General features: G+C 40.8%; 1 protein-coding gene across 4 annotated transcripts in view; it reads right to left on the bottom strand.

Moving 5' to 3' along the window:
- The window catches only part of CDC42EP3 (CDC42 effector protein 3), a 50,298-nt gene extending 24,002 nt beyond the window's left edge, over positions 1 to 26,296 (bottom strand). The window contains exons 1-2 of one of the 4 annotated variants that reach the window (XM_061626411.1): positions 26,118 to 26,296; positions 25,847 to 25,964 (exon numbers count right to left, since the gene is read on the bottom strand). The gene's annotated coding sequence lies outside the window, so the exon portion shown is untranslated. The other 3 variants (XM_061626412.1, XM_061626410.1, XM_061626413.1) reach the window with 3 other exon arrangements.
- Between the last annotated feature and the right edge of the window lie 570 nt (positions 26,297 to 26,866).

Here is a 26,866-nt window from a genome sequence, read left to right as displayed (position 1 = left end):
ATAAAATTTTAATTGCTACTGTAATACACTGATAAAACTGAATTAGCCTTAATTTTGTTCTGCTGTATCTATTTTTGTATTTTGTGGGACACAGGAGAAATTCAAGAAATACCTGTTTGATGCTGAAAACAAGCCATGCAGCAGGTCAGAGTTTTAGTGGTGCTTTCAAGCAAAAGTTTATGTCTCCCTTTATTCTTTCTAATGGGCCCTTTTAAAGCATTGTGGCCCTGCAGAGGATAGGTATTACCTGTTTTATAAAATGTAAGGGTAGGAGAATGAATGTGCCACAAAAGGAATCTCTGGATACTGATCATAATCAAGATTTTGAGCATTTCACATTTTGCTGACTCTGAAAATTAAATGTTAAAAGATCAGCATGTAATAGTATTTTTCTTTCAGAACAGATATGTCAAATAAAAAGGGAAGATCTCAGACTGACTAAGAACTAGGTATGTTATACTTAGAAATATGTCTAAAGGAGATCATGTTGGCCATTTAAACACTTTTTATTGCATATTTGCGCAAAGCTAAGGATCTGTAAGTTCCATTAATTTCAGTACTTAAGAACATAAGAAGAGACCTGCTGGAATAGACCAAAGACCCGTGTAGCCCAGCATTCCGTCCGAGGCAGATACTTATGCAAAGTTCACAAGCAAGGCATGAGTGCAATAGTGCTCTCCCATTCATGTTCCCCAGCAACTGGTATTCAGAAGCATAAAACCTCTGATACTGGAGGTCATATGTAAACATCATGACTAGTTACTCTTGATAGCCTTATCCTCCTTCAAGGTAGCTATGCTGAGAATAGCTTTCAACACATTCTTAAGTATCTCCCATATGTAATCAATGGATCATACCCTTAATGTTGTTAGAAAGAAGAGGGAGAATGATTGTTCAGTAGATCCACCAAGGTTAAGATAAAAAAGGAGGTTGAATTACAAGAAGATTTAGGCTAAATGTCTATGGGGGGCTCACATGATGCCTATGGAGATTCACAAGATCTACTTCAAGGTAGGACTGAACCACATGATGCACTGTATTCCTTTTTGCTTCATGTTTCTGTCTCAAGTGAAACAATACAATATTATACAGGAGATATATCATATACTTCTCTTTTAATGTATTTTAAATTGTCACTTTTCCATGCAATTATCCTTATTTATTTTTTTAAATACCATGGCATTGGCTGAAAGAAAATAGTAATTTCATAAAATAAGATGTATGAACTGTAAATTAGTATTGTACCATAAACTGATACATTCTCTTGCATATACCTTGTGTGCAATTAATTAACACATTGATTGGACATTTTTAAATGTGGGTCATCATGGATATAAGAAATAAACATGAGCTAAACTTCCTATAAATGTTTCTCTTGGGGAGGGGGTGAACTCTCACAGTGGACTTGTCTGTTATTCGTATATCCAACTTCAAATTCAGTCTTGGATTAAAGTTGGAAAATATGGCCAGCATGGTTAACGAGCAAAGTCAAGGAAGCTCTTAGAGGCAAAAAGTCTTCCTTCAGAAAATGGAAGTCTTGTCCGAATGAAGAAAATAAAAAAGAACACAAACTCTGGCAAAAGAAATGCAAGAAGACAATAAGGGATGCTAAAAAAGAATTGGAGGAGCACATTGCTAAGAACATAAAAACCAACAACAAAAAATTCTATAAATACATTCAAAGCAGGAGACCATCTAGGGAGACGATTGGACCCTTGGATGATAAGGGAGTCAAAGGTGTACTAAAGAACGATAAGGAGATTGCAGAGAAGCTAAATAAATTCTTTGCATCTGTCTTCACAGTGGAAGATATAGGGCAGATCCCTGAACCTGAACTAACATTTGCAGGAAGGGATTCTGAGGAACTAAGACAAATAGTGGTAACGAGAGAGGAAGTTCTAAGCTTAATGGACAATATAAAAACTGACAAATCACCAGGCCCGGATGGCATCCACCCGAGAGTTCTCAAAGAACTCAAATGTGAAATTGCTGATCTGCTAACTAAAATATGTAACTTGTCCCTCGGGTCCTCCTCCGTGCCTGAGGACTGGAAAGTGGCAAATGTAACGCCAATCTTCAAAAAGGGATCCAGAGGGGATCCCGGAAATTACAGGCCAGTTAGCTTAACTTCTGTCCCTGGAAAACTGGTAGAAAGTATTATTAAAGCTAGATTAACTAAGCACATAGAAGAACAAGCCTTGCTGAAGCACAGCCAGCATGGCTTCTGCAAGGGAAAGTCCTGTCTCAGTAACCTATTAGAATTCTTTGAGAGTGTCAACAAGCATATAGATAGAGGTGATCCAGTGGACATAGTGTACTTAGACTTTTAAAAAGCGTTTGACAAGGTACCTCACCAAAGGCTTCTGAGGAAGCTTAGCAGTCATGGAATAAGAGGAGAGGTGGATAAGGAATTGGTTAAGAAGCAGAAAGCAGAGAGTAGGAATAAACGGACAGTTCTCCCAATGGAGGGCTGTAGAAAGTGGAGTCCCTCAAGGATCAGTATTGGGACCTGTACTTTTCAACTTGTTCATTAATGACCTAGAATTAGGAGTGAGCAGTGAAGTGGCCAAGTTTGCAGACGACACTAAATTGTTCAGGGTTGTTAAAACAAAAAGGGATTGCGAAGAGCTCCAAAAAGACCTCTCCAAACTGAGTGAATGGGCGGAAAAATGGCAAATGCAATTCAATATAAACAAGTGTAAAATTATGCATATGGGAGCAAAAAATCTTAATTTCACATATACGCTCATGGGGTCTGAACTGGCGGTGACCGACCAGGAGAGAGACCTCGGGGTTGTAGTGGACAGCACGATGAAAATGTCGACCCAGTGTGCGGCAGCTGTGAAAAAGGCAAATTCCATGCTAGCAATAATTAGGAAAGGTATTGAAAATAAAACAGCCGATATCATAATGCCGTTGTATAAATCTATGGTGCGGCCGCATTTGGAATAGTGTGTACAGTTCTGGTCGCCTCATCTCAAAAAGGATATTATAGAGTTGGAAAAGGTTCAGAAGAGGGCAACCAGAATGATCAAGGGGATGGAGCGACTCCCTTACGAGGAAAGGTTGCAGCATTTGGGGCTTTTTAGTTTAGAGAAAAGGCGGGTCAGAGGAGACATGATAGAAGTGTATAAAATTATGCATGGCATTGAGAAAGTGGATAGAGAAAAGTTCTTCTCCCTCTCTCATAATACTAGAACTCATGGACATTCAAAGCAGCTGAATGTTGGAAGATTCAGGACAGACAAAAGGAAGTACTTCTTTACTCAGCGCATAGTTAAACTATGGAATTTGCTCCCACAAGATGCAGTAATGGCCACCAGCTTGGATGGCTTTAAAAGAAGATTAGACCAATTCATGGAGGACAGGGCTATCAATGGCTACTAGCCGTGATGGCTGTGCTCTGCCACCCTAGTCAGAGGCAGCATGCTTCTGAAAACCAGTTGCCGGAAGCCTCAGGAGGGGAGAGTGTTCTTGCACTCGGGTCCTGCTTGCGGGCTTCCCCCAGGCACCTGGTTGGCCACTGTGAGAACAGGATGCTGGACTAGATGGGCCACTGGCCTGATCCAGCAGGCTCTTCTTATGTTCTTATGTTCTTATGGTTTTGTGGTGCCCACTGAACTGATAGTAATATTTGTTCCTCCGCTAAAATCACTGCAAATGTTTACATAATGTTTACTGGTAACCCATTAGTCAAGATGGACAGAAGACTCATACTATAAGAGCATTGTGTAAATCTTTTTGAATGCAATTTCCTAGAAGCTTTTGTGGAAATTGCCAGCGTGGGTACACTAATGTAGCATGTAACCAGTCTTTGTACAGTGCTAAAACTAGAAACAGAAGAAATAAAAATGTAGTAGATCCAGAGCACTGTTGAAGAAAGGCTAATGGTTGGCTCATACATGCAGGTACCTCACTTGAGTGGCAAAGGAAAAGCCCTGCCTTTGAGCTGAAGTCTTATGAAAGTTCAATCTGTGGGGTTTGATCTGTGATGGTCACTTGATGGACACATCTGTGGTCCTAGGTACTGGAAATAAACAACAAGCATTTTAATGTGAGACAGTGTGGAAAGTTTGATATATGGACAATAGAGGCATTGCAAGTGTATGGCTTTTCTGAAGTGGCAGAGAATATGAATTATTCTCTTAAATCATTGTCTAGTGATCAACCTTGGAATTAAGAGATCATCTGGAAGAGCACTGTTAGTTGTCCCCATGTTACAGAGGCCCAATGGCCCTCAACCAGAAGTCAGAGATTTAATGCTTGGTCTGCAAGGTTCACACACATGCCAGCTCCTTTCCCAATCATCACACATTCAGTGTGAAGGTCTGAAGGGGGATTCTCCCTGTGATAAAGAACTATGCACAGAAGTCCCAGTTTGAAGGAGGATTCTAACTGTGTTCAGCTGAACTCAGTTAAAATTTCCTGGCAGACCAAAGGACTGGTGTATACAGATATGTTGGGAGCGGGTCCAGTTCACGTACCTCCATATCTCCTATCCATTTTGAGTCCTCACACATTTTTTTTCAACACAAAAGGGCTTTTCTTGTCCAACCATGAAGAAAGTACTTAAACATTGGAATTTCTCAAATGTAGAAAGTTTAATGGAATGGGGAGAAGCAATCTATTTTTAACTTTTTCATGAGAGATAAACATCTTATGGAAAGTTATGTGGGGACATTTTCAAACAATGACCCCACAAACAAATTCTGATGTGAGGAATCTACCACGTCTTCTTGAATGTTACCCAGTAACTTTGAAGATTTTTCTGGGGACACGGTGTTCTGGACACACATGTTGGGGCTGTTAAAAATAAAATTATATGGTATTTGCATGAAGCATTTCCTAAGTCTTTTGTTATCTATGTTGTGATCTCTAACACAAGTTGCCTCCCAGTGGACTCTAAATTATTTTCCCCATATGTTATTGGAATGATCATCCTGATATTGAGAAGCATACTCCAAAGCAAAGCTTTGTATAAAAAGGCTAAAACTCAATTTAAGTGCACTAACCTCTAATAATACAAAACGGCATGCTAGTTGTATGGTCGACCTTTTGCTACTGTCATGTTTACTCTCAAATGATGTTGACAATTATGTAATAAGAGCAGCTTTATTTTCTGCTGTGGTATTTTTATATCAGTAAGTTGAAGGCAAATCCTAGGTGGCAGTGACATTCTGCAGTCTTATAGCTTATATGGGGAGAGACATGCCAAGAATTGCTTCAACCTCCCACAATCCTTCTTCACATTTAACCCTCCTTGAAGTCATCTGCACATTAAGTGTCATTCCCCACCCCCACCGTCTTGGATCTTGTCTAGTGTACCCGGAAAAAAATGACTGTGTATATTGTATAATGTGGAATTGTGCATGGCTTTGGTTAAAGTGGGAATGTAGGAAACTCTTGATGTGGCTCATGAAATCTGCAGAACACCAGCAGTATTTATGTTGCTCTTTCTGGGTCTATGTAGATCTCTGGTTGCTATTCTAAGCCATGTACACCTGCTAAATCAATTGGACAATTTTGAAATATGTCGCATTTCATTGTGACTTATGTTTAAGTTAGCATTAGGCACTCTCAGTAATAGCCACATCTGCTTTTGGAGGAAATAAATCCATTTTATCTACAAAGAAGGATGAAATACTCAAACAATTTGTCTGTTCTACAGGTTTTAGCCAGGTGCCCTTATTTATAGCAAAAGCAAAGTAAGAACAGATGAGCACTTATATGTCAGCAGTGATATAAATGAATGTGTTTACTTCAAAGCAAGACCCACTGATTTCAATTGAACGTACTTTCATATAAGTGTACTTAGAAGTCCTTGCACAGGAACATAGAAAAGTAACTAGCCTACAAAAAAAAAGGGGGGGGGGAGACATACAGTGCCTTGCAAAAGTAATCAGTTCCCTGATCAATGCTCTCATATTACTGAATTACAAATGGTACATTGTAATTTCATTCTGTATGACATTTTATTTTGAAACACTGAAACTCAAAATCAATTATTGTAAGGTGACATTGGTTTTATGTTGGGAAAATTTGTAACAAACATAAAAAATTGAAACATGTTGCTTGCATAAGCATTCAACCCCTGTGCTGTGGAAGCTCCCAGTTTACACAGATGAAAGAAATTGCCCTATTGAAGACACAATTACCATTGGCCTCCACCTGTGAACCATTAAAGTTGCTGTCACATTGTCAGGATAAAAACCCCATTGTTGAAGGATCATTGGTCTGGCTGTGGATCTGAAGGAAAATGAAGACCAAAGAGCATTCTACAGAAGTGAGAGATAATATAATACAAATGCATCAATTAGGAAAAGGGTACAAGATAGTATCCAAGTGTCTGGATATCCCAGTGAGCACAGCTGGATCAATATCCTTAGGGAAAGTGATTGAGAGGGTTATGGCACAGCAATTGCAAGTACTCTTGGATGAAACAGATTATCTTGACCCATTCCAATCTAGGTTCAGGCCTGGTTATGGGACTCAATCGGCCTTGGTTGCCCTGATAGATGACCTTTATCGGGAGAAGGACAAGGGGAGTTCAACCTTGTTATTCTTACTTGATCCCTTGGCAGTTTTTGATACCATTGACTATGGTATCCTTCTGGGCCAACTTGGTGAGATGGGTATTGGAGGCACTGTTTTACAGTGGTTCTGATCCTATTTCCAGGGTCATTTTCAGATAATAGCATTGGGCGATTGTATTTCAGACCCCTGGCAGTTGTGCTGTGGGGTGCCGCAGTGTACCATCTTGTTCGCCATGCTATTTAACATCTATATGAAGCCCTTGGGAGTGGTCATCAGAAGATTTGGGGCAAGGTGTCAGCAGTATGCTGATGATACCCAGCTCTATTTCTTTGTAACATCTGAATCAAGATAGGCTGTGCAAGCCCTGGACCGGTGCCTGGACTCTGTGGTGGGCTGGTTGAGGGCCAATAAACTGATTCTCATCCTAGCAACATGGAGACACTGTGGGTTGGTGGTTTCCGAGTTCAGATAATTGGTCAGTTGCCTGCCTTGGATGGGGTCGTACTCCCTCTGAAAGAGAAGGGCCATAGCCTGGGGGTGGTCCTGGATCCATCTTTGTTGCTAGAGGCCCAGGTGACCTCTGCGGCTAGGAGTGCCTTTCACCAGCTTCCGATGGTAAGACAGGTGCAGCCGTTTCTGGAGAGGGATAGCCTGACCACTGTTGTTCATGCACAGGTAACCTCCAGATTGGATTACTGTAATGTGCTCTATGTGGGGCTACCCTTGAGATTGGTCCGGAAGCTGCAGCTGGTGCAAAATGCAGCAGCGAGACTGCTCACTGGAGCAGGTTATCGCCAACATGTCAATCTGCTACTAATTTCAAGGTTCTAGTTTTGGTGTATAAAGCCCTATACAGCTTGGGACCAGGATGCCTGAAAGACTGTCTAATCCCTTATATACCCAGTTGATCACTGCACTCTGCAGGTGAGGGACTCCTGCAGATACCATCTTATCAGGAGGTCCATTCTGCACAACATAGGAAATGGGCCTTTAGTGTAGTGGTGCCTACCCTTTGGAATTCCGTCCCCTTAGATATTAGACAGGCACCATCTCTGTTATCTTTTCGGTGCCTACTGAAGACCTTCCTCTTTCAACAAGCCTTTTAAGTAGAGACTTTATCCCAGTCTGCGTCTGTGTTGGAATGGCTTTTTAATATGTTTTAAATAAAAATGTTTTTAAAGCTTTTTTAAAAATGTTTTTAAAGATGTTTTGTTTTAAGATGTTTTTAATGGTTGTTGTGTTTTAAGATGTTTTGAACTCTGTTTTTATTATGTTTTAAAGTGTTTTTAGTGCTTTTGTTTGCCGCCCTGGGCTCCTACTGGGAGAAAGGGTGGGATATAAATCAAATAAATAAATAAAATATTCAGGAAATGGAAGCTGCATCACACCACCTAGGCATTGCCAAGAAAAGGCCATCCCTCAAAACGCAGTGGTTGAACAAGAAGCAGACTTGTGAGAGAGGCCACAGGGAGGCCAACAATCACTTTGAAGGAGCCACAGTGTTCAGTGGCTGGGAGTGGAGTAATGGTGCACCAGTCAACTGTATCAAGAGCTCTGCATAACACTGGCCTGTAAGGGAGGGTAGCAAGAAAGAAGCGTTACTCAAAAAGTACCATCTGACAGCATGTCTGGAGTTTGGCAGAAAGCATGAGAATGCCCCAGCTGTGACATGAGAAAAGGTTTTGTGGTCAGATGAGACCCAGATAGAGCTTTTTGGCCAAAACTCAAAACGCTATGTGTGGAGCAAACCTAACACTGCCCATGCCTCAAGACACACTATCCCTACAGTGAAATATACAGGGAAATACTGCAAGAGAACCAGCTTAAGTCCACTAAAAAACTGAAGCTTGGGAGGAAATGAACTTTTCAGCAGAACAACGATCCCAAGCACAAGGCCAATGCAACATTGGAGTGGCTCAAGAACAAAAAGGTGAATGTCCTACAGTGGCCCAGTCAAAGTCCTGATCACAATCCCATTGAGAATCTGTGGTGCTCTTTGAAAATTGCATCCCAAAACGACGTCCAACCAACCTGAAGTGAATCTGCCAAGAAAAATGGGCCAAGATCCCTCCGACACTGTGTGCAAAGCTGGTACATACCTACCCCAAAAGACTTAAAGCTGTTATTGCAAGGAAAGGTGGCTCTACCAGATATTAATGTGTGCGGGTTGAATACTTATGCAAGCAACATGTTTCAGTCTTTTATGTTTCTTACAAACATTTCCCAACATAAAACCAATGTCACCTTACAGTAACTTATTTTGAGTTTCAGTGTTTCAAAATAAAATATCATACAGAATGAAATTACAATGTACCATTTGTAATTCAGCAATATAAGAGCATCGGTCAGGGGTCTGATTACTTTTGCAAGGCACTGTATGTGGCAACTCAGTTCTATTTTAAGAAAGCTTCCCTCTCTGACAACCAGAGGATGTTGTTACTTGCCACAGATAACCAGGCAGTGGAGGCTGATCCATTAGGGCAAATCTGGCACTGCCCCACAAACCTCAGTATGCCCCCAACCAGCCCCCACCTGCCTGACATAGTACTTACAACTGGTCCAAGGGTAGCCCTGGCCATCAGTTTCCTCCTCCTTAGTCTCAGCGTTTCTGTAGAACTCAGTAGCGAGGAGGATGGGGACAAAACTAGAATGAGTTAGCTTTGGCTCCACCTACTATTGGTCTTCCTGCCTTCTGCCCTACCATTCCCAATGGGCACCAGCCTCCAATGTAATCAGGTGAGTTGTTATTTATAAGCTGTGTTTAGGACTGCAACCAAGCACACTTTTGAATTTACAGTTTCTTCTTCAACTGAAGAGGGCATTTTCCAAAATAAGAAAAAGCATTGAGATGATGAATTCATTAATCTTTAGATACTTCACAAACTCTCTTAATTTTTGGATTAGAAGTGGCCTGTGCTGAAAAAGAGCTGTGTGTTAAAATAGATGATTCGCACAGTGAATACATTGATCTAAGGGAGACAGCAGTTTTGATATCACTTAAGGACAAGGCAATTTATTTGCCTGTGTTTCTTATCTGTAAGCCTAGTTTTTGTCCATTCTGTTGTATTTTATGGTTGGTTTTTAATGCCTGCTTTCTGCTGATTGCTGATTTTGCAGTATGATTACTGCTGCTGGTATTAACTTATTATTATAATATTGTTATATTTCTGTGTTGTTATTCTGTTGTAAGTCGGCCTGGAAGTTTTACTGATGAACCACGCAGTAATATCTTAAATAAAAACAAACCCGTAAGAAAGAAAACATCGTAGTGGGTTGCAGAAAGTAAAAAAAGCTTTGTGCAATGCTTCCTTTCACATGTGTATAATAGCCCTTTTCCTGCTTGCTCAAAGGTTGCATCAAAAGCTTTTCCTTTGATGAAAGACTGAGACAATCTCTTATTTTACTGTAGCCAAAGTAACCTGTAATAAGAGCTTTGAGAGTATCTGAGATAATAAGGGTACAACTTAGGACTCCAATCACATTCACTTTTAAAGTGTTCACAATAAATGGGAGGGAAAAGCCCTTGAAAATCATTCCCAACAGAACTCCCATTATTTTCTAGCTATTAGGATTGGTGGTAGTTTTCTAGATTATACATAGTCACAAGAAATTTCTATAATCTGACTTTGAGTAACCTACCATTTTAAAAAAAACATGGGTCAGGATTACTAACAGATCTTTGTAGAGCACCTATGAAATAGCTGTCAGGAGGAGGAAGTGGGAGCAATGTGGCATAAGAAGCTGAAGTCAACTGAATATGTACAGAGGTTCAGGAGCAAGTAACTTGTTCATCAATAAGTGCAAGATCAAATTCAAGTTATGATCCGGAGAGGAGGGAATAAGGTAGCCACTTATGTAATCACCAAACAACGGGCAATTCATCACCAAAAAAAGAGAAAGGACACATTTGCATAATATTTGCATGTTAATTTATAATTATATATGTAGTTTTAGAAATAATTACTACAATTTAAATAGAAATACAACACTGTCAGTTTCACCATAGTAAGGAAATCTGTGATCAGATGGCCTGTGTGCCTGTTCAGTCTGCTGTCCAGGTACTAATTGATGGGCAACTCCAGTGCCCCAGCAATCACTTCTCATGGCTCCATGTTTTGCTTTCTAACTTTATTTACAGATGTCAGATAACTTTTTTTTAAGAAAGTCAAACAGTCCAGGCCTCCTCCAGGTGGAGTAGGGTTAGAGAGGCATTGAATGTAAAGATGAACTATATTTTGTTCAGATAAAATTCAATTGATAAATTGTTCAAAGTTCTATCCCAAAATGAACTTAGTTCACCTGGCAATTATGGGAAATACTTTCAAGTATACTTCAGAGATTTTTGAACTAGGTCAATAAACTTAATTTAACTGAACTAGTTCAGTCCAAGCACTGGAAGTGGGATCACACTTTATTTGCATGTAATTAGTATGAATACAAATAGTTTTCATAAGTATTGCATAAATCAGACCACAGAGAGTATTGCAATTGTTTTTGCAATTATTGTAAAATATTATGTATTATTGTAAAATACAAAAAGCACAAGCTAATCCTTGAAAAAATTAAATAATAATAATAATAATGTTATTTATTTAGTTATTCCATTTTTATTCTACTTTGCTTCCAAGAAGCTCACAGGAACTATGGATCTAACCCAAAGAATTGTTAGCATATTCATTTGAAAACTAGCTTTCCAAATATTAGCCATTAAAAAGTAGAAATGCTTAACTTCTCTGTTCAGAATGAGATATAATGCCCATAAAGTGCTACAGAAATTATTTGAGAGATCCTCTGGGAAGCTAATGCCGAATCCAAAATGACAGCTTCAGCTTAAATTTCTGTGAGATAAATCAGTGTGGGCTAAATTCCAAAGGAAGCATACTATTGCAAACTAGTGCACAAAATCCTAGAATGAAATTGTAGAATAACTCCCAGGGTTCTTGGGGCACTTGCAAAGTGTTGCTAATTTTGGATGGGATTAAATTACATACTGACAAATTCTGGTTGCGCAATTATAGTTGTCTGGGAGATCTTATGCAACAGACTGGCTTCACAAGTTCTCCTGCCCCATCTCCCCTTTTTAAAACTTCAAAAATGGTTTTTCTTTATACTTTACTTATAGAGCAGCTGGCCATACTTCAAACCACAATGCTGGTGAAATCCCAGCCACCCACCATCTTAATTTCCCAGAGGCATATGGAAATTTTATGGATTTTTGTGTGGGCCTGTCCTGTCCCCAGAGGACTTCATGTACCTTATCATGCCCCATCTCCATTTACTTTGGACAGACCTAGAAAGAATCCTTACGGCTAGACAGAGAGGCCTGGAAGGTAGTATTTGGCCCCTGGCCCTGAGGTTCCTCACCCCTGCTCTGTGTAATGCTATGCCTTCTCCAAAGGCCTGGGCTGAGATGTGAACTTTTAGCCTTGTTCTGAAGCATAAGAAGAGTCCTACCTCCCCACTTGCTAGCAGGCCTTGGCCCAAGAGTTAATCTCAGAGACATTATGCTGCACCTTCATCCAACGTACAGTAGATCAGGCATGGGAACCTCTTGTCTATCAAGGGCTGCATGCCCTGAGGGATTCTGATGGGGGCTATAGGCCAGGAGTCATTGGGACCAAAGCCAGTGGTGGGCAGTGCTAAAGCCCAAAGTGGATGAGGCAGACCCTTTTCAGTTGGATCAGAGACAAGAAAGAGGGCAACCCCCTCTCTAACATCCCTCTTTCTTTCTGCCACATTGTTTTCTCTTTCTGCCAATGCATTTTTTTTCATCCTTGCCACCCACATGAAATTAGGCTGACAGCTGCAATTGCCCACCTTGGCAATAGATAGTTCTACATATCACAGACACCTCCTCGTTTAGTAACAGGAGAACAGGAGTCTTGTTCTCTTTGATGTGTAACTTAATACCATCTTTTCAGCTATGTAGATGGCTCCCTCTGCCTACTGTAGGTATTGGTTCCGCCTAGCTATGACTGGCGTACTGCATTCAACAGACTCAAATAAACAGTAATTAGACCATGTGCTGCCTTTCAGTCACAACATACAAAATTGTTTGGCAGATCTCCATTTTACACAGTCTGTAGGGCACTATGGAGACATAGTGAAGAACGCTAATGAATCAATTAACCTTTCAGATGCTGATTTGTAAGAGAGAGTTTGCTTGACAAACTTAAGAGAGTGGCCATAATCCAAGAGAGAAGACATGTTCACTTGATCCACAAACAAATGAAGGGGCCAGCAGAACTGCACCTCTCATCCCCAATATTCATGCCCTGCCCCAACACCTGCATGTTCTGTGTGATGTCCAAAAGGGCAGTCTACATATGTACAGCCCTAACCCTGATCATGTGGAGAGCCTGAAGGCACAAATTATCGGGAGGCAATAGCATGCAATAGTCATGATGAAGTGGTCTATCTTCTAGCTGGAATGGATCAACTAAGACTGTAGTCCTGAACACAGTAACTTATGAGTAACTCCCATGAACTAATGGGACTAACTTCCAAATAAACATGCATTATGATTGTGCTGTCAGTCAGTGTAAATTTATAGCTGACCAAACAAAAGTAGTCTTCCATGCAATTAATGAAGCAGCAATGCAGATAAATGGGTGAATTCTTTCAGGGATATCCGAGGAAAAGTTATTTCAGTTCTTGTCTGTTCTCACTTGATTACCATTTTCCTTTTCACTTTATTCTTATCTATGGATCTTCAAGCAATACAATGGCCTAGCTGGCATGTAATATAAAACCATGGTTTAGAATTACAAGGATTAGCACACAGGTCCACATCAGTAGTGCAGTGACAAATTCAGAAGTGCAGAGTCCCTTCATGTTAGTTGCAGCCACACCCATTCCTCTCCCCCACCTTTTTTTGCTGTGGGGTTGAGAATGAGATCCTTGATAATGCCTTCTCCGACAAGAGCAGACATTCCTAGGAGCAAATCAGCATAAAAGAGGAAAGTGTTAGCTAGAGTCACCTCCTTTCACTCTGATTGGCTCCAATATGCAGGAAATGATAAGGAAACAAGCTAGAAGACTCTTATCAGTGCCCACCACACTCCCCTTTCATGCTGATTAGCTTGTAGGATGCAGGAGACATAGGGACCCTGCTCCTAAACAAGTAAGGCGTCTAAAACCTCCCAAGACCCCGAATGACTACACCCTTGGTCCACATGCTTTCCTTGTCCTCCAACAATTCTGCAATGAGATTGAAAGCTTCTGCTTTAAATTATCCAGTTTAGTCTTACATTCAAACCCTACACTGTGGTTTATCTTAACTACAGTTTATTGAAACAAGCCATAAACTACGGAGTTGGAAGTTTATTGGATTTGGACAATATGGCAAGCTTTGGTTAATCTAAAACAGAATCAAAAGTTTCTGAACTCCTATTTGCAGTCATACCATAGGAAAAGAAGGTAGCATAACAGCCCAAGGCTTGCCTGGGCTTGTTCTCATAATGCTAAACCATGATTTAGCATTACATTCAAACCTGCCCAATATGAACAAAAGAAAATTTAATTTCTAATACTGAAAATATAATTACGTTCAAACAAGGTGTTTCCAATCAAATATTTGATCTTGGGTGTGTCAGGCCAGGGATTCCATGGCAAATAAATATAATTGCCTAATTCTGGTAGACTACCCAAATACAAAAAGACATTGCTTTAGTCTTAAGACACTATCTCAGGCTCAGACACTATCAACTGACAGAACACCAAACTGATTTGGCATGTAATTCTCATAGCTAATGTCTAAGGACTGGATTTATGCTGGTTAAATGAGTCGATTTACCCATGATAAATTAAGAAAAGGTTCCTCCCAAATTTTTTGATTGCTAGCCACATGCAACGATTGATGCAAAAAGGCTGAGTGAAAGCATATGATTTAAACATTTCTGATGTATTTTAAATTAGCTGAGGTTAACTGAGTTGAAATTAAAGCTCTTCCAGTGACCCCTGCTATTTATCTCAGTGCCAACATCCCCATATATTTAGCTGCAATAAGCCCATGCTTTAGCTTTCAGAGTATACTATTTGAGATGCATTATTTCCAACAGAGAAGAATCAGCACTGCAAGAACACTTTTGCAATTATAGGACTTCTTCATGGATTCTATCCTCACATAATATGTTGAAAAGATACACACTCATCATGACTATAAAACTTGTGTCCACAAACAGAATGTCACAGCGAAGAAAGTCCTTTTTCAGGTACCTATCATCCTAGGACGGCACCAGACTTTACAGGCCTCCTCAGCACAGTCTGGCAAGCCAGAACCCCACCCACTGCTACCACCCTGCTCTCGTCCTATTTGTGTCAGCAAAGGGGTCCTTCTTCAGAGCCAGGTTTTCTGGGCGAGGTGGCCAGAATGCCTGTGCTGCTCCTGCAGTTGTTGTGGCAGCTAGAAAGGCCTTTTAAACTTAGAAGTCTTTTAAAAGCTTTTTTAAAAAGTTTAAAAGGTCTTCCTATGCACTACAGTAAACCACAGCCGCAGTGTAATTTTCTTTTCTGGCTACCCCAACCTTGAATGTCTGAGAAGATGGATCTCGTTGCCCCTTTCTCAGAACCCAGGTGAGGCAACAGGGAGGAGGGTGGCTAGAAAGCTGCTGTAGATGGCAACAGAGTTTGGTTCCCAAGTAATGCCTGTGCACTGCTAACTGGGCCCATCCTAAATAAGAACAGCCTGCTGGGTTAGGCCAGTGGCTCATCTCATCCAGCAACCTGTTTTCACAGTGGCCAACCAATTGCCCATGGGAAGACTTCAGGAAAGACCTGAGCACAAGAGCACTACCCCCCCAATGGTTTCCAGCAACTGGTATTCAGAAGCATACTATCTCCAATTGAGAAAGGATTATTGCTTAATTCAGTGAATTACTCAAAACTAATGAACATGGAAGTGTGAATTGACATATTAAACCAGAAGGAAAATTAGATGTCACTGTTACAGATTTTATATTTGCCGCTGTAGAGTTAATTCTTTTAGTTTTGTTACCGAATAAAATATCCCTGCAATTATATTACAGTGTCAACATAAACTTTATTAAACCTGCAATTGAAGAACTCCTGAGACAGGCTGAGAAATTGCATGACTACAGTCAATAAAGTAAGATTAAAGTAAGATTTTCTTTTCTTTTTTACATAATTTTATTGTCTTTTTTCAGAAATATACAGATTGCCCAGAGAAGCACTGGTTAGAGACCAGAAAATTTTACAAACAGCTCAGTGTCCAAAGAAGATTATTACTTAAACCTTCCTTCCTTCCCCCCAAAACATTAACAGAGTAATGGGAACCTTCTAGGTAAGCATTCCGGTGTGGAATAACCAGAGTCAGTGCCAGGCATGACTGGACCCTTGGATGTTGTGTGAATGATGTGCACACGTAGCCTGGAATCAACCAAGACGGTGGCGGGGGCCTCAATCCCCTAGGGAAGACCCTGTCACCATCTTGTATGATGGCAGGCATGAGCACACAGCATGCACAGCATTCGAATGACGGGAGAGGTAGGTGGCATGTGCATGTGGGCTTACTGAAGCCCACGCTGTCTGTATTGGGGGGTTGCCTGAAAGCTCCCTCTTGGCGATCTGTGGCAGGGCCGGGTTGCAGGACCCAATGCTGCCACGGATCATGGAATAGGAGCACCACCCTCTAACCCTAAGGAGGGGCTCTTCATGGGCCTCTCTGGGCCGCAGGGACCCTCAGCGAGGGCCCAACCTGGCTGCCCTTCAGTGCCGGCTCTGGTAATAACAATGTTATTAGTGCCATAATAAACAAAATACTAAGGGACTTGTCTGTCTTATATTGTATTTTTTTTTCTACTCAGAAAACATAGATCCCTTGTGTAATAACAAGTATTCTTACTTCTTTTACTTTTGTGTCATTATTCATCTATATATCATTTCTTGAGTATTATATATATACATTTCAGAGTATTATAAAATTGGTCAGACAGGGAACTGAGCACCAAACTAGGTAAATATTAGAGATCTGTGATTCAATCCATAGTTTTCTTCTCCTAAAAGCAGCCATGGAGGGCCTAATTTAGACTAGGTGGCACTGGGACAGCAAGTGTAAGCTCTTTTGCTGAACTGATTCCCTGATGCAAATTCCCCCTTGAATGGCTATCAGCCATGAAGCAGAAAGCACACTTACAGTTTTGCATCTTTTTACCAAGATCATTAACTGAAAAGTTATGTTTGTGCAGGTGTCACTCAGCAGTATAGAATTTGTGAATATATAATTTGGAGGCAAACATGCAACTATTAAAATTTATTCAGTAGTTCTCTGCCCATAGGGAGCCTTTATGGCAAAATATGAAAATGGGTGCGTATGTGCCCCATTCAGTTCAACAAAGGCATGCTTCACGTTCACCCTTCTGTACAACAGTAGCCTTCTGCAGTATCTCTTGAGATAGATGCAGGATGAGTTTATTAACCCCTTTTCTACATAAAGCCATCCCCCTTTCTTTTTAGGGGGATTGCTAAAATGGTGATTCCTATGTTTACATATTCTAAATCTGTAAATTTAGATAATCTACAGCTGAGTTGTCAATAGACAAGGTAAGTTACCATACCTTATTATTATTATTTTATTATTATTATTATTTTATTATTATTATTATTATTTATACCCCGCCTTTCGACCAAAGGCCCTCAAAGCAGCTTACAAAAAAAACACAAATATAAAAATACAATATAAAATACATCAGTAAAACAATACAATTTACAAAATACAATTTACAAAAGTTAACTACTGTAACTGCTCTTAGTCTAACAATGTAAAATGCACAACACACGAGGGGAACCCCTTATGATTTGAAATATGGATCCCATTTGAAATATGGAATTATGAAATTATGATTACTCTCCGTTCTTACCATGAACACATGATCAAAGCAAATGCTGACATGGGCTATCAAACTAGTAAGCTTGTTGTGAACCGCCCAGAGAGCTTCGGCTATGGGGCGGTATAGAAATTTAATAAATAAATAATAAATAAATAAATAAATCTTTTAAACTTTTTTAGCTTTCATGAATTATATAGCTTTATGTGACATTAGTCTTCTACATCTTTATTATTCTGTCACATTTTAAAACACTACTGCAGCAACTTCTTTAATATGTAGCTTTAATTATAGTAAGATAGCTGTATTATTGACATGACACATTGTAATTTATTATTATTATTTTCTGTTTGGGTGCTTCCTTAGTATCAAGATCATTGTGCACATGGAACATTTTCCAACACTTACATTGTTAATGGTCAGTCCCTGTCCCACAGAGCTCCATGTGCTCAGTGAACCTCTATGGGACCACAGCTATCATCTATGAAAGCACATTGTCACAACCACCTCTAGTGTGATGGCCACGGTGCATGCTGACTTTCTCCTGGCACAGTGAGAGCCTCTGAATACCAATGCTATGCATAAAACTCTCAGTATACATTGTGGTTTTTTGCAGGCTATCTGAATACTTAAAAAGCTACATTAGCAGTATGTCAACACATACTCATTGTCAATTAGGATCAAGCCATGTGGATGGCCTTCACATGACCATGCCTGCTCATGCAGCAGCTACCATATTCAATGTGCCTGTGAGAATGGATCAAAATGGAAATGGATCACCATTAACGACAAACGTAACAGCAGAATTAAATAGAATGTTATTGGGGGTGGGGGTGGGAGAGGGAGATTATTCTTACCAAAGTCCCACAGTTGAGTGTTTGCCCAACAGAGAGCTCATTATCAGAATTTGAAAGCATAAATGGTAAACTGACAGCAAAGACAACTCCCTACTGGGAATTTATCATTAGTAACACTGGCAGCAGGCATTCTAGACATCCTAACATTACTCAATTCCTGGTATCTCTAACTGAAAACAGACCCTTCACTGTGCATATGGAATCTGCATCCTTAAAAGCATAGGCAAAATAATAGTATATGTCTCTTGTCTTCTACAATGTCCCAGCTTTAGCTTGTTCACCTCAGAGAATAAATTGAATTAAAGAGAGTTTAGGAATCTAAGTTAAACCATATTATCCTCAGCAGTTAATTTGATTTTATGGCAAAGCTAGGGGGTTATATCAAATACAAAATGATAGTCAACATAACTAATTGTGGTAGGCAATTTAAAGCAATTTTAGTCTAAATTAACTCTGCCCTAGATGAGAAGATCCAGTTACTCCCATACAAACAATATGTGAAACATGCATAAAGAGAGAAAAATTGCCTCTCCTGTAGAACATAATATAGTTTACAAAATGCATGTAAAATGCCAGCTTTGCTATGGATTGGTAATAGAGAATGACATTTGAGAATTCCTTTTAAGAGCCAAATATCCAGATGTGTCTGGATATGTGTATCAGATATATGTCAGACTCTGTTCCAAAATCAGAATTCTAGTGCTAGTTTGTATCTGAGATTCAGACAGCATAACTCCCTGAATGGACAGATGCATTCTTTCATGCCTACTAGCAAGAGAGAGAGAAAAAAGCTTATTGTGCCATGGCTCTTGCCTGTAGGATAAAGAATATGTTTAGGAAAATAAACCCTCTCATGCAATTTGCCACATGCAGGGATCACCAGGGCTCAATGTAGGAATATATTTTCAATACTAGTCAAGGATTATGCAAAGAATAAATGCCAAGCTTCTGAACTTGTAGAAAATTCTTTCCATTACCACCAAGAAACCACAGCCTGTCTGCACATCCTGAGGATTGGGATTCATGACTTCCACCGCAGGTGGCATGGTGGGCCTGGTTAAGATAATAAGCACTGGCCACATGCCAAAGAAGGCAAAAAATATGTCTCCCTAAGGGAATAAATTATTTATTCATACACTAAGCTGAATATCTTCTCTTACTCCTAGTAGAACATCAGGCCAAACAAATCAGCCTTTCAGTGATTCAACATGGGCATCCAAGCTTGGACTTTGATGGAACTTTAAGGGAACTGATTTTTATAGTAATAGATGAGCCATCTACAATGCCTCTCTATGTCCCCTTGCTGAATGAAGTTGGCACATGGATGGTACAGTCAAGAAGATACTCTAGGCTGAACTGAAAAGTCATGATGAAACAAAGGAACAAATAGTGTGGTTAGGGTTGTATCGATCAAAGCCACAACCTTGTACCTGGAAGCCAAAAAGGAGCTAATGCAGATGTGCTTCCTCCCTATTTCCAGACTGGGTGACTGATAGACAAATCTGGAATGCAGTTTTACACCATACACATAAATATTATTTACACCAGTTGAATTGTCATACCCTTGCCCCAGGGAATCCTGGGAAATGAAGTTATTTGAGACTGCTTGTAAGTCTCTATAAGATATCCCCAAGCAATTCTTACAAATCCTTAAGCAGAAGTTAAGACAATTGTATTAGTTCTAAGTTTTCAGAGGAGATATAAAGCCATTTTAAGCAATAGCTAATATGTAACAATAACATTCAGTTATTTTCATTTTGAGGTAACAGCCTGGACAGAGAAGAGGATGGTTGCAGCTTCACAGTTTTCTTATGAACTTATAATAAATTATCCAAAGAGAGACCTTTCTTAGCACTAGCATACCTACTGATAGTCTATATTTAGTTTTTGTGGCTAATGTCTTTCAATCTTTTCCTGCAAAGACAAACAACCATGAGGTGAAATTTTTCACCACAGGGTAGCTTGATTAAATGTATCATCCTGCTGAGCGGGATAGAGAATTTTACTACCCCTGAAAGGCAGCTGTGTAGTAAAATTGTCATCTTCAGGGCTCCCCAATCCATTATCTGCAAATCTAAGTGTGACGATCTAGAAGCAGTTTGTACTGAAATTAATGAGACTCCCATTTATGTAAATATGTTTAGGATCAAAACACCAAAGAAAGTAACCCAAACACCACAATCACTTGCGGAGCATACTTTCTTGGAAGCAAGCACCTCCGAGATCAATGGATTGAACTGAGGAGAAAATAATCTCAGGAAGACAAGCATTACCTACCCACCACAGGTCACATGGTTAGGGCATCAGATTAAAACCTAATATATCCACTGCATTTTCACTGTGGAGGCCAGATGGAGCAGCGGTATTTCCTCAGTAGAGCAAATTCCTCTCCCCTGCCATAACTACAATAAATGGACTGACATTAAACACTTTTAATGTAAACCAGGTATCCTGCTTAACCAGGATTTAAAAGCTGATTTCTAACCCTGGTAAACAGGGGACCTGGTTAGGTTCAACCATGGTTAGCAGGGGATGAAGGATTTAGTCCACGGAAGGAAGAGGCTAAAGGAATAAAGGGGAACCCACACAGTTTTCCAGCTGGTTGGGGGAGGGGGGAGAGAGAGAGACAGAGAGAGACAGAGAGATTGCATCTGCATCAGCCCCAAACAAGAGGTTTTAAATCCATAACTCAATAGTTCTCCCCTACATTTCAAAATGTGTTAGCCTAATTTAGGACATGGATCATTAAACAAAAACCAAGTAGATACACTTGGAGCAAGGGGAAAAAAGAAAGAAAAGAAATTAACCATAAAATTATCTAAGGCTGCTATCCCAAGTACATATATTTTGATTGGATGTTCCATTGTAATGAGCAGGGCTTACCTCCAAGTTAATGTTTTTAAGTTGACTGTTAATTACTTTGCTTTCTGCTTTAATTGAGAGTACCTCCCAAGCCTTAAAATGACTGTAAACTTTTATCCTTTCATTTCCTATTGTAATAGACCCTGTCATACGAAAATGATGAAGAGTCATAGAAGGAGTCACCTTCTTCTAGCACTCAATAAGCAGCCTAACTAGAATAAAGAAAACATTTTCCTCCCTACAGCTAATCCACCTTTCTTGGCTGTAAAGAAGAACATTTTTGACCCAGTCCTCCGGCTAGTCATCATCAGTGCAGTGAACATAAGATTGTGATCTGCTGCACTGGCACACAGGATCTGATGTAAAGGTCCACCAGCAGCTTTGTACGTAAGTCAACTAAAGTTACTAGCCTCCATTTGTAAAAACATTTTTTACTAGCCTACCTGCTAAGAAGCTATTAGTCTCCTGTATTTTCTTCCATATCCAGCATGAAAATTCAGGATATTACCTTCTTAACAGGATAATAAAAGAAGAAAAAATGTATTCTCCCAAGTGAACTTGGCTGATAGAGAAGGGACCAAGCTGAGGAACTCGCTTTCCTTCCATGCTCAGCCAACACAGAAGGACAAGCAGTCTGATGGAGAATAATGGAGTCCTGCCTTTTGTCAGCTCATTCAGTGCCTCTGGAGAATTCCTTGTTGCCTCTGGTGAGCAGATGAGTTATTAAATGCAAGGCTGTCCTCCAGTTTAAGTGCAAGGGGTTAACTTGTTCTTTTGCTCTGGTGCATGTCTAAAATCCAATCCCTGCTCCAGATGAGCTCAGTTCATCCACATCTAAGCTAAGCTGGACAAAGATTTGTTTCTGAGATTGGAGAGCAAACTGAGGCATCTGGGAAGAGGTGATGTGGGAGATAAGGTCACTGCTCAGGATCCAATGGGTTGTGGAAGCAGCCTTGGTCTTTATGGAGGTCCTGGGCTCACCCCAGGATTCCTAGTAGAATAGGGAATTACAGTGAGAAGCAGGACAGAGCAGGGGTTCTACCTCCATTTTTGCAAGCACAAGATGATGTCTGTTGTGCACCCTTTCCCAACCTGGTGCCTTCCAGTTGTTTTGGACCACAACTCCTACCAGCCCCAACCAGTTGTAGTCGAAAACATCTGAAGGGCACCAGGATGGCAACCACCCATATGCCGCCTTAGTGAACAGCTTCCAGAAGGAGGCAGAAATAAGATTAACTTTGCTGATCAAAGCAGTTGTTAAATTAATAATGTTAGGCACACATATCTACACTCACTGTCTCCAGGAAGCTTGGTATACAGAACTCAGGACACACACTGACCTATAATTGCCAGCATTCTTGGGGGGAAGGCATGATACTTAGGACTGCTATAAAATGTCTGTAAGTTTGTGGTGTAGAGATATGCTCCAATTCCTCTGCCTTCACATTGAGCATTTACCATACATTCCTAGCTTTACAACTCCTCCCCTTCTCCTACTTTTTATATGTTACACTTATAAAAAGGTATGCGGGAAGTAGGTTGTGATTATTATTGCAACATGCCTTTATAACTGCAAAATGTATGACCCTTTTGGCTGCCTAACAGCAGTGTACTGTATTCAAAATTGTAACATGAGAATACTACACATAGCATCTTGTGGGGGACTGATGGCCTCCATTCCAAGCAAATGTGTTTAGGATCAAAGTGTAAAAGACTTTAAAAGGCTGCGAGTTAGCAAGAACAAGTAATCCAAATAGCTTCAATTTAGAATACTAGATAATACTCAGTGAAAGTCACATGTACAATTATATCCTTCCCTGTTGAAGCAGCATGAAACTATTTGTCCAAGACACTTTTGAAAGCTTCTTATTGATCTCTTTGAACAATATCCTGTTTCCTTGCACAGTGGACAATGATGAATTTTAGAGGGATAGGTAAAATCAGTGACTGGTCTTTACACGCACCCTGCCAAAGAACTTCTTTAAAAGCCCAGAACTATCTAGCTGCCTCCAACTAAATGCCACTACCTGATTGCCCCAAATATATTTGCCATCTTCTCTAAGTGGAAGCCCTAGTGCTAAAGTGTTAAGAATAGAAAGTGAATGTAGGAAAATTGCCAGATGGAATGAAATGAATGAAATTAACACACACTCTGACAAGATGACACCCTGACAACTTAATAGCTGTATCCCAACTGTAATTAACATAGTAAAGCACACAGCATCTAAGAGCAGCAATGAATCTGTGGAGAGGCTAAACCAGATTTTAAAGGAAATCCTCCTCACGAGGTCATTGTTCAGCTCTCAGGACATGGTCAATTTTCACATGTGGCACTAAAAAGGAAAGAGAAAGGGAAGTACTTTGTCACAACCCATCATCGTTCACGTACAGGATTCAAAAAATGGTCAGGGCCCAGCAAACCTAAGAGGCAATCTCCAGACCTATGTTCCACCACATCCTCTAAGTCCAATCAAGAACACTCTCTAAAATATACCATCTAGGTGTCAAATTGGACCTACAATAGTCACATTGAGGCACGTTCAGCAGCTGCCCCTCAACTTTGGGATTATCTTCCTCATGAAACCCATGAAACTACGAGCCCAAGTGGCGTGAGATTGAAAGCTTTATTCAAATTGCTTTTTGGTGGCCAAGGATACAGATGGATAGATTAGATTAATATAATTATCCACCCTGAGTCCTTCGGATTGGGTGAGCTGTAAGTCCAACAAACAATCAAGAAAGAAAGATGAGATGATGACCACTCATTTAATAATCTGAAAGGAGTCCACAAATCCATGGGGATGGGCAGGTCTATCAATGGCTATTATACACAACAGCTAAATAAAAGCTGGGATCAAACAACACAGAATGCCTATCTCAGTCATGCCCTCTTGGTGAGATTCCTAGGAACATCTGGCTGGCTGCTGTTGAAAGAATGAATGCTAGGCTTCTAGTATGATCCAGAAAGGCACTTCTTATGTTTTATGAGCCCTCTGGTATTATTTGTGTAACAAATATGAATGTTTTAAATGCAGGCTAAAATAGGGAAGGTAAATCAAATTTGCATGTCAGCTAATGTTTCACATTACTATTATAGGCCAATTTAAGTACAACCCAATTTAAGCTTCGTATGCAAAAACACCCATAAGCTATGGCTGACAGAACAGCAAACAGGGAAGCAAAGAACCAATTAAGGATTCTGTGGAAAGGGCAAAGCAAGCACAGCAGAAATAAAGTAACACACCTTTCCATTTAACATGTACTCTCAAATTAATGTCCACATCTACAGCACAGCTGGAAAAAATAAATGTCCACTGATTTAACAGAACAAATATTGTACTTGTCCACATATAAAGGCTACTTCTACCCTATCTTACAGACTTTGTGTGCTCACTATAGATTTTCTGTTCAGATTTGTCCTCTCCTTTAAGGCAGTTAAGGTCACAGCTGCTTGACTATGCAATAATTCAGTAACAGAGAAAACATTTATTTTTAAATGGTGCATCCAAAAGTGCACAATTATAATATAACAAAGACCTCATAAACTAAAGAGCAGTAATTTACATTTACAAGGTACATCAAGTTGGCACTAAAGTTGGGAGAGAAAAAATCTGTGGGGTTTTTGTTGTTGTTAAAATAAGAAGCTCACAACATCAATTCTAAAACTATACTACTACCATGGAACAAATCAGTACCCTGCTTGAACATCTGAGGAATGACAATATTGGCACATGCAGTGGGTGCATGCATGCCTGAGTTGTATTCAGGGGGGATCGACACATGGAATTTTGTTCATTCAGTGAAGGTAAAAGTCTACAGAACAGGGCAGTGCTCATCAATATATCTGGCAGCAAGCTTTATCATGCAAACTGTTACATTAATAACAATAATAATAATAATAATAATAATAATAATAATAATAATAATAATAATAATAATAATAATAATAATAATAGAAAAGCAAAACTGGCATGCTGCAGTGGTTAGCTTCAGAGAGGCCTAGCAAAAACTAGGTTCAAATCCACACTAAGCCCTGAAATACACTGCATCCCCTTTGACCTATCCCTGTCCTTCAACTTAACCTACATTGCAGGGTTGTTGTGAGGATAAAAGGAGAATGAGGAATCATGTACTTTAGAGCTTCTTTTAATGAAAATGTGATATGAGAAATGCAATAAATAATTATGCATTGTGTGGATCTCAGAGAATTGATTGATTAGCTTAGATTTTCCTATCCTGGGTATCTATTGTTTTCCCTCACAGCAGCCACAATTCATTGTAAAACCATGCACGGAAATTGCATATAATACAGGAGAGGAGAATTTGAGGAAATCTACCTTGGGTGTCCATTAACACTCCCCCACACATCTCTTCCCCTCCCTCTGGAAGATGTCGCATTAAAATTATGAACGGTCCCTGCAAGATCTATTACTAGATTTGCCCATATTTGCATCAGATGAACTTCAATTCTGCGAGGCTATCTAGGTTGTGCCTCTTTTGAGTTGCAGCCACCACCGTCTCACAGCCAGTGCTGCCAGTTGCTCTTGTGTCACCTTGTTCCCCCCCCCACTCATTAACAACCCCCCATTCTCAAAATCCTCCCGTTACATCCGACGCTGCTCTTCACTGACATCACACACAAAGCAGGAGTCTTCCTATAGCACTGGGCGGCTCCCGGCGCAGTCCTCATTCCCCACTGAATGCGCCAAAAGAACCGCAGGGGAGGTGGGGTCAAAGACGAGATCCTACCAGGCAGCCCGTCCGGTCGTCGTCGTGCTCCCACAACGACCCCTTCCGTGCGTCCTGCGATGGCTGACCCAGTCCGCCTTTGGCTTTGCAACCCACCGCTCTTGCCTTCCTACCTCCTCTAGTTTTTAATGACCGAGAGCGGTGCAGGAGATGGAAAAAGAAAATAATAATCAGTCACAAAATAAATCGCCTCGGCTGCAAAGCAGTTACCAGTAGAAACAGCAGTTCATACGCTGCAGCAGCAGCAGCAGCAGCATGAGTAGCAACTTACTGATTCCGCCAACGCGTGGGCTGCTCGCGCGGCTGCTCGGCTCGTGCGGCTGTTTCTGCACGCGCCGCCTCTGAAGAGCTGCCCTTGGCTGACGGCTGAAGCAGCAGCAGCAGCTGGTTGGGGCGCGGAGGCGCCTCTCCTCTGATTCAGAGGCGGCCGCGGCACCTGTGTCCGCCTGTCACCCGCAGTACCCGCCCTCCGTGCCACCGCCTCCTTCTCCGCCTCACAAGACAAGCGGCTGCGCGCATCGCCCCCTGACGGGGGAAAATTCTGCCGCCACCTACACGGCGGCCAAGCAAGAAAGAAAGAGAGAGGGAAAGGCGGACGGGCGCGCGTTGCTGCCCCTTCAGCACCGCCACCAAAGGGTCCTGAAGGAATCGGGAGGAGGGCAGAAAGACTTCTCACTCAGAGGCCGCCTGAGCAGATTGCACGGCCACTGAGTTTATTTGGTTTTTTATATATATACAGGGCCGTAGACAGCTGCCACCACTGATGGGTGATGAGAGGCCAGGGGATGCCCATCTATTGGAGGCAGTCCAAGCAGTGGGCAAGTGGCACAGCACCGTGCCGCGTGGCTGTTAAATGACTGGCAGTGGGATGATGTCACTGGTCGCGCAGCAACGGGCTAATGACGCCATTAGTTCTTGGGAAATGGCGAATAGTAAAGCTCTGCAGTTGTGGGCAATGTTACAGTGAGGATCAGGCAAAACCTGGCCGCTATTCCTTGCTGTGTGTAGCTGGGCTCTTGC

Source organism: Rhineura floridana, chromosome 4 (assembly GCF_030035675.1).
Source record: "Rhineura floridana isolate rRhiFlo1 chromosome 4, rRhiFlo1.hap2, whole genome shotgun sequence".
NCBI lineage: Eukaryota > Metazoa > Chordata > Lepidosauria > Squamata > Rhineuridae > Rhineura > Rhineura floridana.
Note: the sequence above shows the minus strand (reverse complement) of the source record. Positions and strands in the feature narration are given on the sequence as shown.